Here is a 17899-nt window from a genome sequence, read left to right as displayed (position 1 = left end):
CAAATAGGAAATCAATCAACTTGTGCTCTGAGTGGCCGTCAGCTGTGGAACTGCATAGGTACCTCGGGGAAGGGCTGCACCTCGCACAGCAGACAAAATCAGATCAATAATAGTATGTTTAGTTCAGCTTTTAAAATTGCTCTTGCTTGGAATGTGCCAACGGGCACCTTCAATATCAGATATGTGGGCTTGGAAGAAGAAGCTTTCAAGTGCACCCTTAATGTTTGCAACTTGCTAAGTATTTTTGTTCCTTAGGTGCTGCACATCAAAAGCCAAAATTATAAGAATGGAGATTCCCCTGGGCAAGCTGGAAAGATACATCAAATATACAGCATGATGTTAGCCTGGTGGTGGAATCAGTCAGGACTGCTCCTTGATGTGCTTTCCAGCTTGAACAGTAGGTCGTCCTTGTTGGCTCAGTGCAGTCAGCCCTGTCTGTGTACACAGATACGCTGGTACAGGGCATCCTAAGAAACTGTGACAATTGAGACAGGTTTGGAGCTAAACCGCACTCTGCCTCTGTTACAGCCAGTCCCCAGTGGGTTAATGGAGTAGGATAGCTTCCTCTGAAGGATTTAGGATGATCCCATTAACTGCAATGTATATTTGTTCACATTCCCTACCTATGGGGGCAGGGGGAAAAGGGATTACAATCAGTAGCCACTAGCAAAGAAGAGGTCTGCTGACTGTCAGTAATGTCTTTATAGGACTGGGGAAAACTGAGCAATTCTGTAAAATTTCACAGAGTCCTGACCAGAGACTTATGTCTTCCTTCAGAAAGTCCATGTGAGGTGAGTTTTCGCATAAACTCAAACTATTTCAAACACTCCTGCTGGGTCTGGCCAGAATGCATTTGACGATTCCTTGCAGCTGTTTAATTCCAACATAATTGCCTTTGAGATTTCCTTCCTGATTTTTCTGTGTAAGCTGCACTAAGCTATGTAGATAAGAAGCAATCTATACATTCTGTGTATAGGAGTAAATCCAAGACTATAACACAGATGGACAGAAGCAAGCAAAAGACTCGATTCTTGTAATTTAAAATACATTGAATGTGAATCCCACTGAGGTGAAATATCTAATTTCCAAGAATTTCCTGGGGCAGGAAGCATGAGGCTGCTTTATTCCACACCAGTCACATCAGTCCACAAATTAAAAACGAATGAAACATGTTTAAAACAATTACACACACCTTTTCTGAGTTCTTCACAAAATAAATTTATGTAAGCCATCCAATGACTAGCAAGCAATTCTTGCTGACAAATATGATAATAGTTAAAATTGGTGCTACATAATTGTGCTGAAAATGTGCTTTTCCCCTCTGATCACACAAAGATGGCTTGATCAACCTTCTGTCATCTATAGGTAGCAGATGGAAGGAATTAATGTCTGTCCCTTTTGTATGTCATTCCCCTTGATATTAAAGCCTGCCTTACTCTCTTTGCACTCTAACACCTTGCCATACCAACAGTACCAATTCCGATGGTTTTTTTTTCAAATAGATCCTAAATTCTAAATGATACATCAAAATATTCTTGCCAGGGCCTTTGAGCACTCAACCTCTTGGAGCAGAGCCATGGACTATACAAACCATTGCATTAAACATTTGGTCCCTGACAGGTAGGTGTGGGAGCTGTTGAATATGATTTGAAAAAACTAAGAGGGAAGGAAGGAAGGGTGGAAGCTCCATTCAGAAGGAGAAGGATTGTATTAGTGAGGGGGAAGAACTGAATACCCCACATCCCCCAGTTCAGTCATATCTAATCTGCAAACTCCTCTAAGGAAAAGCAAGATGTTCACTGTGTGCAGCTGAAAGAACTATTCAAACCATGCAGTAGGAGCATGTTGCTCTATTTTGTGAATTTAGCTCCTCACACCATCTCCATCCCAGCATGAGAGAAGTCTGTAAGCTCAGTGCAATCGTATCATAATTTGGATCTCTACAGGAGACTGAACTCACATCACCAGAATGCATCAAGCCAATGCATGTGTCAATGCACAGTTACATATATACCACGGTTACAGGCCCATGGTGACATTTTTCAAACTAATATATTGACAGGAGTGCCAGGATATTTTTTAAGCATATCCAGAAGGAAAAAGAGCATTACAATGAGGAAGAAAACCCAGCAAAATGCTGACAGCCAAGTACATTACTTAGTGTGCAGTTGCATTAATGAACCATTGCTTCAAATCCCAGGTTTGCCAATAGTGTCACTGTTCGTTTATCAAGGCAGAATCATCCTGGATGTGAACAGAATGCCTGTATAAAAGATAACTTCTCAATCTTCCCATACCATACATTTCCTTGAGCCCATTACAAAAGATTTATTTCTAAATTGGAAATTTTTTTTTCAGCTGGGCAGAATGAGACTGTTTGTTGAACAAATGGTGTTAAAATCCCCAAGGCTCTGACTTACTTCAATAACGACCAAGACTACTGCTTGAGCCAGCTGATGCTCTTTTAATGAGCGCTGCTTGTCAGAGGATCATATCTGCAAGTTGCTGTATAAAATAACCATTTTCCATGAGTTCATAAAGCAGCCTCTCGTTTGAAATGGATGAAGTGTTGTACCAATCTCTGCAGCACAAAACAGACACTTGTTTGAACTGAAAGGGGAAAAAAATCCTAACCCAAAGTATTTGACAAGGAGGTTTTTTTCTTCTTTTTCTAAAAAATTGTTTTTCCTGTCTATGACAGGCTGCTTTGTGTTCGTACACAAAAAGCTCAATTGGTTCAAGACAAAAATGCTGATATACGAGCTTCAAAATGAATTTCAGCTTTGGCCTGATTGAATTAATACGAGCATGACAGGTTGCTTATTTAGCAAACTGGGTGGACAGTAAGATTAAGCCTTTTTCTGTGACAAGACATCCCAAAAAAGTCTCTTGCTGTCCCTTGTAAGGTTTTTCAAGGCAAATCAAGAAGAGACTCCTAGATAAATCAAAATGACAAGTTCAAAACATGTGAGCCCTTTTTTAAAGAAAGATCATCTCCATAACAAGCCCAAGCTTATTAATGTTGCATTCTGACAAGCACAACCACTTTATGATTTTGTTGGGTCCGTGGACCTGATCATGCCATGTAACTACTGTACTGCTACTGCTGCCACTAGATTCAAAGCTAGGATCGCAAAGTTAAAGAACAGCATTTAGTAGCCCTGCCATCAGTCTGTTCTTTTTAATATATGTGTTATTTATGGCTGCAGGTTAGGTTATACCCTTGAATATCACATTTCTCACCAGAAACAGCAATGAGTAATTGGGTACTGCAGGGTTTAATGTGCAATACTCAGTCATTTTGATTAGACCCATATTTTATCACTCACACTATTAACATCAAAGATTTTTTAAACTACAATACTCCATATAGTTGGTATTAATGTGAATTAAGGAAATCAGGTTCTAACATGCTCAAGTACCTTGAGTTTTCTTTGTCTTGTGCATATCAAACCCACCTAGGTCACTGGTAAAATTCACCTTGTACGTGTGTACAAACTATCTCTGTCCTATGAAAATGAACTGCTAAAGTTAATTCAGATTTGTTCAGAGCCTTGAACAATGTAAGTAATGAATCTTTCAGACAGTTAATTCAAGCTGAACAAAAATAGAATCCACTTAAATGTTACTACTGCTTGGATTGAATCTTACCAGCCTTGATAGGTCTGAAGATCCAAGCCTCAGTGGATGAGATCTGCAAATCCCAGCTACGATCTCTATAAAGAGAGGGGTGATGACTTGGTCTCTGTTTATTCAATGAAATTACTGCCCTTGCTTACTTTCTGACCAGAAACATAAATATGTAATTCTATTTTGCTCTAAAAGGAATTTTTACAATTCTAAACCTTTCTCCATTTTGTAGGTCTTACATCCAGGATGATAAAATCATGAAGCAGGAATAATAATGATTTCCTGCACAGAAAAATGTGTATGTTAGAGATGTTGGTTGAATGTTTCACCTCTATTAACCTCTCTTCCAAACCAGCAGAGAAGTGGGAATATTTACTTATCATACAAATTCAAACTAAGATGCTTTTCCTGTGAGCAAAAATGCTCAGCAACTTTGTTTGCAAGGGTAAAGTCTTGTGTGGTTTGCTGCATGTGTTACCCTCACACTAATTTTTCAAATTCTGTGATTCTGTAAAATTTTTTGGCATTCTTAATATTGGGAATAGTAAGAAATAGTCTCACTGGTATTTAATTTTTAACTTCAAACCTGGTAAAACTTCTATTCTTGTCCATCTGTCTCAAGTTGTCACAGATTTTCCAATAGTAACTAAACTGCTGTGTTATGATTCAGGCTCTATATGTGATATTTAGCATGCTGTGTCTCTTTGCTGTTCCAGGCTACACAGAAAGCAGCCTCTAGCATATTAACTGCCTGTTTCACCTGAAGTAAAATGGGAGAGCATTTTAAAAGATAAGTTTTCCTTTGTCACATTTCTTGCTTGTGCTGTAGGTTATCAGAGCCTTTCCCCCCTCACATGTAAGCAAAGACAGATATAGAGAAAAATTATTTCTTTGAACCACAGGAAGAATTTTCTTTGCTGTTCTATTAATATCTGACTGAAAGAAAAAGGAAAAATTCTGAATAAATGACTACAGGCATCTTAAAACCTGTAAAATTATTTTTTAAACAGGGCTTTTGCTTAAAAAATGAGATCTGAACATGTGTGTAATGGAGCCATACTCACAGAGGAAAATTACAATTTCTATATCTAGCACGTCAGGTTTCTTCAAGAGTCTAAAATGCATGTATTATCACATTTACAAACAGACCAATCAAAGCCTGATTTTCAGAGGTAAATCTTAGAATCCTTTTGAAGTCCAAATTTAAAATGTGATCATGTGTTATCCATCAGAGGCCACTACCAACTAGATTTGTTGGCAACAAATGTAGCTTTGGAGCATGGTAGTGCTAAGAAATATGAGAGAAACTATCCTCCACTATTGAATAAGGAGTGATAACAGCATCAGAAGTAGTACTAGTCCTAAAACTTGTCTCTAGGCTCCAGTGGTTCACACCAAGCATTTGGAGATGATACACACAGCCTCAGAGCTGGGATTCTGCTGAAACCTCTGCTGTGATACTGGGAGCAGTGCTCAGAGCAGGTAGCAACTGTATTGCCCTATATATCATGATTAATCCAGGACAAAGAACAGATGGCATGAGAAGGAGATGGATTCCATGAATATGGAGTGGGTGGCGATTGTAGCTGGTCCAAGCTTTGAGACCTGAGAGAGTAGTATTGGTAAATAGTGATAAATGTGAAGGGGTTGTTTTGTGCATATTACAAGTTACAGGAAGACAGAATGGAGTTGTCAGCTATCTGACAACTAATTTTTATACATGAGGGGTTTTTTATGGCTGCTTTTATTCTGTGATGTGTTGTTTCATTTGTTTGTTTGCTGCCAGGCACTGTGAGATTTCAGGATTCCCAGTTTATGAAGGGATGGCTTTGTGTGAGGTAAGCCTGGGAGACCAGGAAAGCTGTGGTTTCACAGTTAGAGAAGATGAATTTTCAACTAGTAGTGAATGTTTAAGCCCTGATTTTCAGGAAAATGAACATAAGCAAATACATTTAACTTTCCTTTGGGTTTTGTCCCACAAAGTTAATTGTTTGATGTTGAATTTTTATTGATGATTCCTTTTCCACACTGCAGTTACTGTATCAGGAGAAGGAATGCTTTGAAAGGTAGACAGAAGAGGAAAACACTCCAAAGGAAGTTGGACTGTTAGTCTCCTGAGACACCCAGTGTATGGATTTCGTTGGCTTGTGAAATGCACATCAGTCACACCTCCATTCAGATCAAGTCTGGCCTGTTTCTGAGACTCAGTGTCACAGGCAGTGAGTAATACCTCTACAGTGGAGAGATGACATGTTTCAATGGAGATGCCAAGGTGTAAGCATGGATTAGTTCAAGTGACCTCTTCTTGGCAGATGACTCGGTGTAAAATGGCTCAGAAAATCCCATGGGAATACATCTAGGATTTTATTCCTTTGCCCTTACAAACCAATTAATTAATTGCGGTTTTCATCCTTTTAATTGCTGTAATACTAATTTTTATTCCAGAAGAAACCAGAAGGGTAAACGATGTACAGTTTCATGAATAGATTTTTTTCTTACTATTTTCTTAGGAGAGTTTATCTCTGTACCTAATACATATTTTAGAGCATTATAGTTAAACACTTCCAGAATATTTTAATTCTCTTTGCAGGAAAAGAAAATGGGTTTCAGACTTTCTAACAGGAAATCTATAAAATAATTTCTGCTTCATACTAAAGAAATATTTTCAATATTTACAACACTTGCACTGTTTTTCTTCTAAATAATTTCTGTCTCTTCCTAGAATTTAGAAAAAGGCCATCAGTACTTTTTTTCTTTCATCAAGATATTGTTACTCCAGGTGAGGCTCATGCTGATTAGTGGGTGCCATATAGGTTAAATTTAGGATACTATTTCTATATGATATATAAATTCTGTAATGAAAACTGGTTATTTCTTTTGCCTTCAAAGTTGATTGCTTGCCCTTTCCAGGCCAGTTCATTTAAATTTTTGAAGATCTACTCAAACTTCATTGAAAAGAACGTTTTGTAAAATACGGAGAACAAGAATTGCAAAACCCTCAGGAACATTAGGTCAATTTATTGACAGGAATTTTGCACCATTTGGGGAGATGGGGTTGAACAATATCTGTCTCTTTTTTGTTTCCTGTTTGTAGGAGCCTGGATCCTGTGACAAGGCAGTCATTTTGTTGGCTGCTTCGTAGTACAGTTGCACTCATTAGAGGGAGGAATATGCAGGGCTGGGTGAGAAAACAAACCTCTGTGAGAATTTGAGCCAATGAAGGATGGCACTCTGGGAAATCAGCTTCCCCATATTTCAAACGTGTTCAGTGAAAGGACAGACTGTACAGCAAAAGAGGATTTACTGGGGTTTAAGCTTGTTTGAAATTCTGTACTTTGGAAAGTTCTCCAAGCATTCAGGCAAGGATGACGGTTTTTCTTTGCATACAAAAACTAAGCCTACATCCCACTCAGTTATGAGATTCGGGAGCAGAAGCAGACAGTGGTTTTCACTTTTTAGATGGACCTCCATTTGCTTTGCCATCACAATTGCATATTGCTGGCACATTGCCCACCCGGTAAGGGAGTCATTCAGGAGCTGCTAGGACAAATTCCATACAGGTAGTCATGTTGCCAATGCCTGTGTATGCCTTGTGGGATATCCCACAACTTGTCTGTGTAACTTGTATTTTGCAAACACATTGTTTTCCTGTTGTCCTGTGGTCTATGGTGCATTGTCAGGGCAATTGAGAATTAGATTTATCTTCTGTTGATTTTCAACTTGCTCTGGGCTTGATACTATGATTCTGGAGACAGTGATAGTACAACTGTGTTATCCATGAGTAGGCCGTTTTGATATTTCACACAGCTTCCACGTGCTGCAGTTAGTAAGTCAGAATCTCAGAATCACAGAATCACAGAATATTCTGAGTTGGAAGGGACTCTTACGTGAGCATCCCATACAGGGATCAAACCCACAACCTTGGCATTACTGGCACCACGCTCTAACCAGCCAATGCCTGCTGGATTCACAGGTGTGTGAACAGTTTAATAATTCTGCAGAAGTACTTGGAACAAAGCCCTAAAGGGTTGTTGTTTATTTTGGAGCACTCCAAAATGTGAAGGAATGTAATAATAATTCCATGCAACTTTGTGCAAATTCTATTTCTTACTTCTTGGGCAGTTGAAGCCCTTTATCCACACAGTCATTTGGATATAAGCACACTACAGTTTGATGTCAGACCAAAAACCAAAAGTGATCACAAAGAACATAAATAATTTTACTTCATTTTAATGGAATTTTGATACAAATTAATTTGGATTGAAACTTTCTTCTTCTCTTACAAAGAGGAGGAAAGAAAAAATATATTATTTTCTGTAACATGCCTCTTCTACCTGCTGCTACTGAATGAAAATCCATCTTAAATGTAAGCCTCCACCTAACCACTTTGTCAAATATCTTTTCTGCCTCTCCTCATGGTTATTTTTGAAGAAAGCTAAGCACCTAAGGAAAAGTACTGAAAAGCTCACAGCATTATTTGCTTAGGGAGGAGTGCTTTACTAGTGCTCTTGTCTCAGGTTGGCAATAGTCTGCTGCACTGTATAATATTTGAATTGTGGGGGTTTGTAGCCACTGTTCAGGTAAATAACAATGTCATGCCAGGTAAAAGATACAAAGAGGTGAATTGAATGATTTAATCATAGCTGAGTCTGCTACTCAGGCTCCTAGAGTGGCAAAGAAATTACCATTACAACAATGATCTTTGTACATGAATATCAGGCATGTTTCAATCCAGGCTGGAAAAGACGTGGTTCCAATAATTGTCTTTATAGGCACAAGGCCGTTTTGGAGCTTTTTACTTATCCATAATCAAAAGATCAGATATTTTGCTGTCTTCTGGTGGATTTATTTTTTCCAGTTTCCTATTAAGAGAATTCTGGGAAGCTGCTTTACCAGGCCTCATGAATGCACATTCTTGGAGGGCCAAGATACACATTCGTGGCTACGCTGCTTTAAGACACGGCCCCTTCCTAACTGTGCTGTGCCTGCTGTTGTGCTTCCAATGTCCATGAGTTGGTCTAGTCTGGTTATTTTGCTTGCAGCAGGTTGGACACCTGCACCATGTGCTCCAGAACTGTGTGGGATCAGCCACCTCCAGCTGTTTGGTGTTGACAAATTGGAGCAGTAACATCCTGTACCACACAGCTTGACTCAGGCAGGGTCTGACAGGCTGCTGAGCATGAGTGGGGATGGTACATGAGCTCAGCATAGATGGAACTGAGCTGCACAGACCTGGCTTTGCCCACCCCAGGTTCAGCTTTTCTGCTTGTTGATAATATTTCCCCTTATACACCTTGCATAAAACTGTGAGGGCTTGTTTACGTGCAGCATCAAACTGCTTAAAAAGGAACGTGTTGCCAATGTAGATTTCACCTCTGGATTGCAATGTGTTTTCCCATGGTTAATTTTCATGTGTTCATGCAATTCAGAATCACGTTTCATATGATTTATGGAATAGCAAAATAAGTTACCAAGAAGAGATAAACTTACATTTGTAGCCTTCATCCCAGACTCCCTTCTTAAGGGGAAACTCCAGAAATCTGTCAGAAAGACAGTTTTAAAAAATGTTCCAGGGAGAAATGAGGTCTGACTTATGTGCTCATTTACTGTGGTATTTGAGGACTGAGGGAGATAATATCTAGCATCTTTTCGAACACTGCTCTGCCCAAAATACTTCCACTCCAGTTGCCTGCCTCTGTTAACTCTGTTTAAATGTTATGGAGTCTGATACATTGTATTTTGCAAGTTAGAGGTGCGAAACTCATTTCACTGTGCAGGGAAAAAAACCATTATTTCAAACTAATCCTTTGCCTGCACTCAGAGAAATCAAATAAAAATACAAAGGTAAAAAAGAACAAAGCTTCACTCATGTTTAGAGGAGAAGTGACAGCTCCCTGTTTGAAGAGCAGTTCTCTGGTTATACTTGTATAAGTAAGTGGCAAACTTGAATGATCTCAGTCGAAGATGTTCTCTCTTGTTCCTCCACCTGTATTATTGTTCTCAAGCTTTTGAACAATTGCTGAAATCTATAGAATAGTTTAGTTTATATTCCTTCCCCCACAAGTGCATTTTTATTTCTTACATCCTCTTAGGAACAAACAGAAGGAAAACAAAGTCATAATGTCACCTCTAAAATCATTCAATATTTACAAAGTGTGATCTTCCAGTGTATAAACTAGTGTAACTCTGTTCTTTGCCTTGTAAGGGTGAGGAATACTCTGATGGATGTGAGTGCAGTGTATGTCTGTGGTATCTGTAAATCAGTTGGTGTAGTCTGTGTGTGTTACATAGATCTGCTGAGGCAGTGCATGACAAAGTGTGTAATAATGAATACTGCACAATGGAGGACAATACTACACAGCATAAAGATAAAGGATAATGACAATGCTCTCAAATAACGAACCCCTGAGCAATGCTGGCAAACCTGTGAGGGGATGTAGGACGTCTTCATTGTTTCGTATGGTAATAATCTGTGTACGCACGTGGTTTTCCTAATGATCCATGGGTACAGACTATTATATGAGCAGTTCAAGAAGAAACTACCTGTTTATACTGAATAATTTCCGTATGAATGGTTTAGGGTTGTGCTTTGCTTTTCTGAGATACGCAGTTTCTAACACTGGCTTCTTATCACAAACTTTCAGCCATACAACCTGGTCTCATCAGATGAAACAAGTTAAATGTAGTCAGATCCAGTCAGTACTTAGGTGAACGATTTCCAAGGTAATTCAAGAATGCATTGGGAAACGCTCCATAGCAGTATTCCTCTCTTGCCAGCATTGAACAAGCATCTCCCATTTTTTTGGGGAGTTCACTTGATACGTGATTCTTCATCCTCATCCTAAATTATCCTCTATCATTGCCATGCACTAAGGGCTGCATTTGTCAGTGTGCATGTATTCTGCCAAAAACCTTTTGTGATGAAAGGTACTACATAAGCAATGGTGCCCGCTCAGACTTTATATTTTATATTTTATCTTTTATATTAGCCTTGTGCCGCCCTGGTTTAGTAAAACCCAACGGAATGTTATTTTTAAAGCACCATTTAGGTCAGCCTTTGACTGAAGAGTACAGAGCACCGTTTCCTTGTCAAAAATACTTGTGCAGAATCAGAAGTGCTGGCATATACCTGTCAAAAGGACAAGATAAAGCAGCACTTCTGTTATCGTCTGTGAGATAAACAAGAATTATCATGTTTGTGGTTCTTTTTTTTATTTCTTCATAAGCTGTGATTTAATTGACTTATTGGACTTAAGGGAGAGCTGACCTGTACATTGCATCTTGATGTTTCTGTTTGCTTTCACTCTAAGCTAGCTGACGTAACATTTCTTTATATTTGTGTAACACCTACAGTTCTACCTCTCTTGGAGAAAATGTATGGGATATCTACGCCTGAGAACTGTATATTATAATAGCTAAGAGCTATGATAAAGAATAAAAACTCACTTGTTCTCATCAAGCTGTAAGATAGCATCAGCACAAAATGAGACAAAAGGCTATCAAACCTATTGTCAGGAGAAAATGCAGATTAAATACAGATAAACACAAAGTACAAATGAAAGATGTGAATAGGCTTATATAATGAAAAAGAGGGAGCCCAACAAGCTTCTTTACTGTTTAATGACATACTCCAAAGACAAATATTACAGCTAAATTTTCAAGGAACAAAAAGTCATGCTTTTATTCTGTATTTTTTTTCCTGAATAAATAGCAAAGCCATGGAACAATTTCCTTAACTGAATGCACAGAATAAGACCTACAGCAAAAATAATCAAACCACTATTAGTGTGATCATGTAATCACAATTGATTTTCTTGCTCTAAGATTATCATGATCCACCATTGTGAAGGAAAACCACACCAGAAGTGAATTATACTCTCTGCTATTAATTTGGGGATTCATTCCATATACTGTGTCAAAATGCTGATGCCTGTGCTCTGGGAACTTCCAGTGAACATATATCTTTAGAGCTAACAGCAAAATGAAGTTAGGAGTCAATCACTCCTAAATCTCTTGTATTTATATATAAAGCTGGATATGTACACTTCTAGAAAGAACAAAGGAATGAAATCTCTTTTTGTTGGTGGTGTTTCTTTCAGTTTGGAAAAAGAAATACTCTTCTCAATATTCTGGATACTTTGTAATATGCACTTTTGCACTATTTCCTTCTACTGGTCCTAAATGAGGATGCTCATTTCCAAAACGTTTAAAGCATAGACAAGTTTGATTATGACTTTTAAAATCGAATTTAGGTAAGAAAGTCAAATTTATCCAAGCTTAGAGAGGTTTTGTTAATACCAAGCATATCTGAATATGCCTGTCTTTGTACCTTTGCAGGATTTCACGTTGCCTAATATAATGTTCGTCATGGTTTTAATTTTTCCTCAAAATGGATCTCTTTTATGTCTGCTGTTTACCATCCTTGCCAGAGTCATTGAGCACAAGAAATACAGTATCTACAAGATGCAGAAACTGCTTTCTTCCTTGCACTCATGTAATATGTAGTGGATGGTTTCAAGAAAGGATCTTTACTCTGTGCTTTACCTATTCATGTGTAGGATTTTGATTTCATTTGAAATGAAAGGCGTAAACCTCAGGTCTGGAAACTAATAGAATTTCTGCATTTACCGGCTGATCCATAGCCTTTAGATTAGACTGTGTGTCAGCCAGCAGTCGGCTTGTTGAATGAAGCAATACTTTAAAACTAAAATGAAAAGATTTCTGTTATATGTAGCCTGACACCAGATATGAAGGCAGATTTCTACTGGCTTATTATTGGAAATATTTTCCAGTGTGTCTGATAAGCGAGACTGAACAAGCTGTAGGAAGTAGACCAAATCAGATAATGCTGACTTGCAGACCAGAAAAAAAGAGAGATGTATTTTCCTAAGTGTTGTGCCTTCACTTGACAAGACTGAGGACAAAATGGTTGGTGTAGTGGCAAAAGGCACTGCAGAGAGCAGGGAGTAAACCTGCTGGTTCCTGGGGGTGGCTGTTGTGTCTAAGCCTTTTTTCTTGTGTACGTTCATGGTCTGTGTCACGGAAGGTTTACATCTTAAGTGCTTGAGTGCATTGGCACTCTGGAGATGGGGCATGTAAAAAGGACTGGGAGAACATCAGCCTGGATCAGCTCTTCATTTTTCAGTGAGTTTAGGTATTTTTTTTTAAACTTCAGAGGAATTCAAAATGGACTTGCGAGAGGGTCCCCCGAAGGATCAAGCGCTGTGTTCTGCTCAGACTCTCAGTGCTGCACATCCTTCCTGGAAATACACTTGAACACTGAGGATATTCACAAGAGAAGCAAATTCTCAGTATGATTACAGGACCTTCATGATGTTGCAGGATGGAGGACAAAGGAGGGTCTTGTAGTAATTCTTAGAAAGATTTCCCAAAGAACTGAAGCAAAAAGATTCCTTTGTTATTTCCATGCCTAGGTATGAAGTGGGCATTACCACAGTTTGGTAGTTAACACAGAAAGATACTTAACACAACTTCAGATTATTTTTCAGATTGCATGTAGATAATAGATTATATCAAATGCAAACATAGTGCCACATTAATATTGCATGAGAAACGTGCATACTTTATTTGTTGGCCTGAAGACATTTAAAAAAAAAAATTGTTGGAAGATCCTCTTTATTCTAAGCATTTTTTTTTAAACAGCTTAGCTCTTGGTTTTGTACCTTAAATGTCTCTGCTCAGGGGAAAAATGAATTTAATTGCATAAAACCTACTCTGCACTGATTTTTCCAGGGAAAAGATTAAAGTTTTAAATGGATTGAGCGTCCGTGTAAGTATATTCACATTCATACGTGTCTGGACTGAACATGCCATCTGTGGCTTCTGCTTTATTTTTCTTACTGTAAATTTGGAATTCAAAATAACATTTATTTTGTGAGGCAAAATCAATAAATCATTTAAGTTGTCCCACACTTTGTATAACTAATTGTAATTAGTATAATGTCTTTGTTGGCTAGAGCTTATCAGGAACATAGCATGAAGAGGCAAAGAAAAAGCTTTATAAAGAATGATGTTGTTTTGTAAAGCTAATTGTGACACTATCTCTGCTATTGTGTGTGATTGAACTCTTAATTTTTAATCTGGTGTTCCTTCCAGCAGTGTAGCTCCTAGTGTTACCTGAGGTTCTCTGCAATATAACCATTGTCAGTTCTAGATTTTGCAGTTTGGTGCCAAAAGGATGTAGTCTAGACTTGAGTCAGCTAAATTGTGGCAAGTGGGTTGCAGTTTCTAATTGTAATGAATTAGCTTGTTTTGATGTTTGTTATGCAAATCTTGTAGATAAGAATTCACTTAACTGTGATGTCCTGAATTTGGTGCTAGGGGAGCAGCCACAGGCTCCTCTGATGGATCCTGTCACATGTATGGCCTTCTCGAGGAGCTGCTTGCCTGCAGAATTCTGTGGCAGCATAGCCAAGTCTTACCTAGGTGATACTGGGAATCACTGAAAAGATGATGTTACTAAGAGAAATATAATGTGGAAGACAAATCAGAGCATTTATTTATAAAGCAAAGGACCACTGTCACACTTCATGAATGTGTTCTAGTAACTTGGCTTCACTGGAAGTATCATATTCCTGGTACTAACTGAAGTCCTCACCGTTCTTGATACCTGAGCATTAGCTTAGACTGACAGTGAGCTGGCTAGATGATTAGTATGATGATTCTTGTGTTTACTATTCTCACAAAGCTGGATTGTGAAAGACTTGGAAAATTAACTAATTTGCTACTTCAGTTGATAGCAGAGAAGCCATAAAAATTCGTGTTTAAAGCATTTCACTGCCATTCTAATAAGTATGGAGATTTTTCTCAAGGCTTCCACTTGTATTATTAACCTCCTGCAGACTATTCAATGAATATTGGAAGAAAATATTCTGAAATTGTCCAGTTTTGAAGAAACTGTTCAGTGGGATAGAAGGAAATCTTCTGTGACCCATAGTTTCTCTTCCTGTGAGCTTCTCTGTGGCAGTCTCCTGCTTTTCTGAACTGTTTGCTGTATCTTGCTTTTTCTAAAGGCTGCCATCTGAGAGAAGAACGTTTGCCATTCTTGCTCTGCCTGCAATCACGGTGCTGCCTCCAATGTAAATATTTGAGCCAGTGGCTGCAGGCATGTACTGAATAAATGTAGTGACTCTGGGGGAACAGAAGGGGAACGACAAAAGCTAATCCTGTGTCTCCTGAGGATTTGGGACCCTATATTTTAAGTGGGGCTTTAATTAGGCTTCAACCTCTTCTGCCCACAATGTGCATGAGCAAAAGATGCCCATCAGAAAACCAGCTACTATGTAAGCCAGGAGGGGTTAGAGGAAGTTTCAGTAGCTCAGATGTGAGCATTATTTCTTTCTTTCTTGATAGTTGGACAGAGGTGAGTTAATTAAGAAAGCAGTGAAAGACTTGATCCATTTGGATGGAATATAAATAAGCAAGACCCTAATACTGATATTAAACTGTAATGTGATACCTATATATGTGAGTGTGCTTCATTAAAATGTATGTTACAAAAAGAAAAAAACAGAAGAAAAGGAAAGAGAAATATTTTGTTCCTTTTATACTTTAAGGAAAAGTTAATCTGGAGAAAGTTACAGTAGTAAAAGAGAAGGCAACATCTGTGTTAATTAGCAATTTGTCTTCAAAGCTTGACTGATGGGTTACATTATGGCCTCTTGCAATTGAATTAAAATTCAGACACATGCAAGTTCTATTTTTACCTCCTTTTTCCATATCAGAATAATTTGTCTGGATTTAAGACTTATTTTTTGCTAAAAATATTGATGTTCCATAATCTAAGATGAACCTTTGGTTAGTGCAAATAGACAGTGTAGAGAAGAGCTCTGTGGCTCTGGATGCAATTCCAGAGCACATGGCTTAATGACGTGATGTGGTGTTAGGGAGAAGTACATGTACTTCCTCCAAAGAATCTGGTTTTCTTGGGTATTTGACAGTTCAGCTCTTTGGTTCAAGAACTGTCGTGTGTGTACAGTGCCTTGCTCAGTGAGGATTCACAGTGCTACTGTAATGCAAATAATCAGTTAGTAATTTAGCAACAAATTAGGAATTAATTTTAGAATACCTGGAAACACTCTTCTGAATACCACAGCTGGGACAGACGAGTTGTTGATAGAGGAATGTGCACCAATGAAGGTCTAATCTGTAGAGTTTGAATTCTCTTTTTCTGGTGAATATTATCTATTCAGAAATAAAACTTACAGTTAATATTCTGGCCCTCCATAAGCCTTTTCTTTTTGTATGGGCATCCATCCTGGTAAAAAGCAAAGTTCTCAGATAAATGTGAAATGTAGAGAGAACAATGTAACATCACCTTCCCTTCCATGTCAATATCAAAGAAGTAGTGCTTGAACTACCACAATGACTACAGACTGTGGAAAATTTGAAAGGGTATCAGCTGATGTAGATCAGTGTGGGTTCTGTTAGCTGAGTATATTCCCACTTAAACGGACAGAGTTAACGTACAATCTCATGCTAGCTGTTCTTTCATTTTCACCATAGCAATAAAACAAAATATCTTTATAAAAGCTTTTGCTCACATTCCAATGTCGCAGACATCCAATGTACACCTTTACAAAGTTTTATCATATTTTTGATTTAAACATAAAAAAGACCCAACCTAATAGAAAATGTTTTTATGAAAAATTTAAGCTGCTTTCAGACAAGGTTAGGTGAACTCTTTTCAGTATCTTGTATTGAGAAGGTAAGAGCTAATCAAGGAATTTCTTCTGTATTCGCCTACAATACGTTTCACTAAAATATGCAACTAGGGATAGTGAGTGCCCTTTAATACCAAAAGAAAAGGGTGGGAAAGCCTCCTTAATTAAATCTCTTCAGGGATCTTGGATTAACTGCAGCTCTGTTTAGTTTATATCCTCCCTGTAGAAAAATGTGCAGACCCAAGACAGCAAATACTGATTTAAATGTAGATGCAGGGAAAAGGCCCTGTTGTCTTTTTTTCTTCCACTTGGCACAGTTTTTAATTTTGATTGATTTTTGGTTACAAAGGATGAAAATCTTAAGTCCTTCTCTACTCCCTTCCACGCTGTGTGGAAATACTGAACTAGGACTCAACAAACTGGACGCAGCTACTGGTGAAGGGAAGAGCACATAAAGCTGCCCTGCAGAGGACTGTGGCACCAGCCCTGAAACCTGAGTCAGAGTTTCAGCTGTCACTCCCTTTGTCACAGCCACCAGGGGTTGCAGTAAGTCTTTGGCCTAGCATAGTCCAATAGAAAGTGGGGAACAGTGGGACAGGGGCACACTGTGGTGCCACAATGGATATTTTGGCATTACCTCCCATTTGCTTCAACCACTGCAAGCATAAGTAATTGTCCTGTGGAGCAAGTGCTCTGCTGGCACAGACCAGAAGAATTGCATTTCCCAATAAACTCAGTCTCCCTAACCATGGAGTGAATTTTACTCAGGTGATTTTTGAAGAGAAGAATGGCTGTGTAAAGATGCCAACAGCTTAGCCCTCAAACCTGCTTATGTGAATTTAGTTTTCCTTCATTCTAAACATACTTGCATTTTTGTAATGGGCAACATTTCTGTGCGTCCTGTCCTGACTTAAACATACATTTGCTCATCAACAAAATCCAAGTGCAGATGGAGATGAGTGGAGCCATGTGCTTCTTTCTGCACAGTGCAGCTCCAGCAGGTCAAGGTTGTTGAGCATAAACTGCTCAACTTCAGACCCCAGGGGACAAGTGCAACCCAGGGACTCACAAAAGGCATCTTCTACTAATAACTTGAGTGCATGCAGTAGCATGGGCTGTGGCTCAGACCACAGTCTGTAGTTAAGAAAGCAAAATAAAGAATCTTGATTAAGAGAAATAAACAATCTCAACTCAAGAGAAATCAAGAGAATATGTATTTCTGGAAGCAGAATGATTAGAGAAGAGAGTGGAGAAGGAAAAAAGACTGGAATTGGGATTTACTGTTCTGTGAACGGTTTGCACCGAGACCACAATTCGTACCTGAAGACTCAGTGCAACCTGCAGAAGCCCAGTAGCTGTAAGAAATTTAGCTACCAATTCGTGCTCTCTACAGGGGATGCCATTCAGATTGAAAAGATTAGCACAGGTTTGAGAATGCATGAGAATCACCTCGAAATAATATATATGTGCAATATATAGGCTGGTGGAAGGCAGAGTTTACGATTATAATTCTTTAGTCTTGTTTCTCTTCTGTGCGCTTTGCAGCAAGCTGAACCTCTATGATCACCCTTGATAAACAGGAGTTC

The 17899-nt window shown here is 38.5% G+C and overlaps 1 protein-coding gene and 1 long non-coding RNA gene across 5 annotated transcripts in view; one reads left to right on the top strand and one right to left on the bottom strand.

The window, feature by feature from the left end:
* The window catches only part of ST6GALNAC3 (ST6 N-acetylgalactosaminide alpha-2,6-sialyltransferase 3), a 216318-nt gene that overhangs the window by 187440 nt on the left and 10979 nt on the right, over window positions 1-17899 (top strand). The window contains exons 4-5 of one of the 4 annotated variants that reach the window (XR_007205468.1): window positions 4347-5468; window positions 5665-5849. The exons of 2 other annotated variants lie outside the window; for them this stretch is intronic. The gene's annotated coding sequence lies outside the window, so the exon portion shown is untranslated. The remainder of the gene's footprint in view (window positions 1-4346; window positions 5469-5664; window positions 5850-17899) is intronic. One more of the 4 variants, XR_007205467.1, reaches the window with a different exon arrangement.
* Window positions 11233-17899, bottom strand: part of LOC125330343 — a 30013-nt gene continuing 23346 nt past the window's right edge. The window contains exons 2-3 of the long non-coding RNA XR_007205470.1: window positions 15719-15834; window positions 11233-13026 (exon numbers count right to left, since the gene is read on the bottom strand). This is a non-coding gene — a long non-coding RNA (uncharacterized LOC125330343). The remainder of the gene's footprint in view (window positions 13027-15718; window positions 15835-17899) is intronic.

The sequence above is a fragment of the Corvus hawaiiensis genome, chromosome 9, assembly GCF_020740725.1.
Source record: "Corvus hawaiiensis isolate bCorHaw1 chromosome 9, bCorHaw1.pri.cur, whole genome shotgun sequence".
Lineage (NCBI taxonomy): Eukaryota > Metazoa > Chordata > Aves > Passeriformes > Corvidae > Corvus > Corvus hawaiiensis.
Note: the sequence above shows the minus strand (reverse complement) of the source record. Positions and strands in the feature narration are given on the sequence as shown.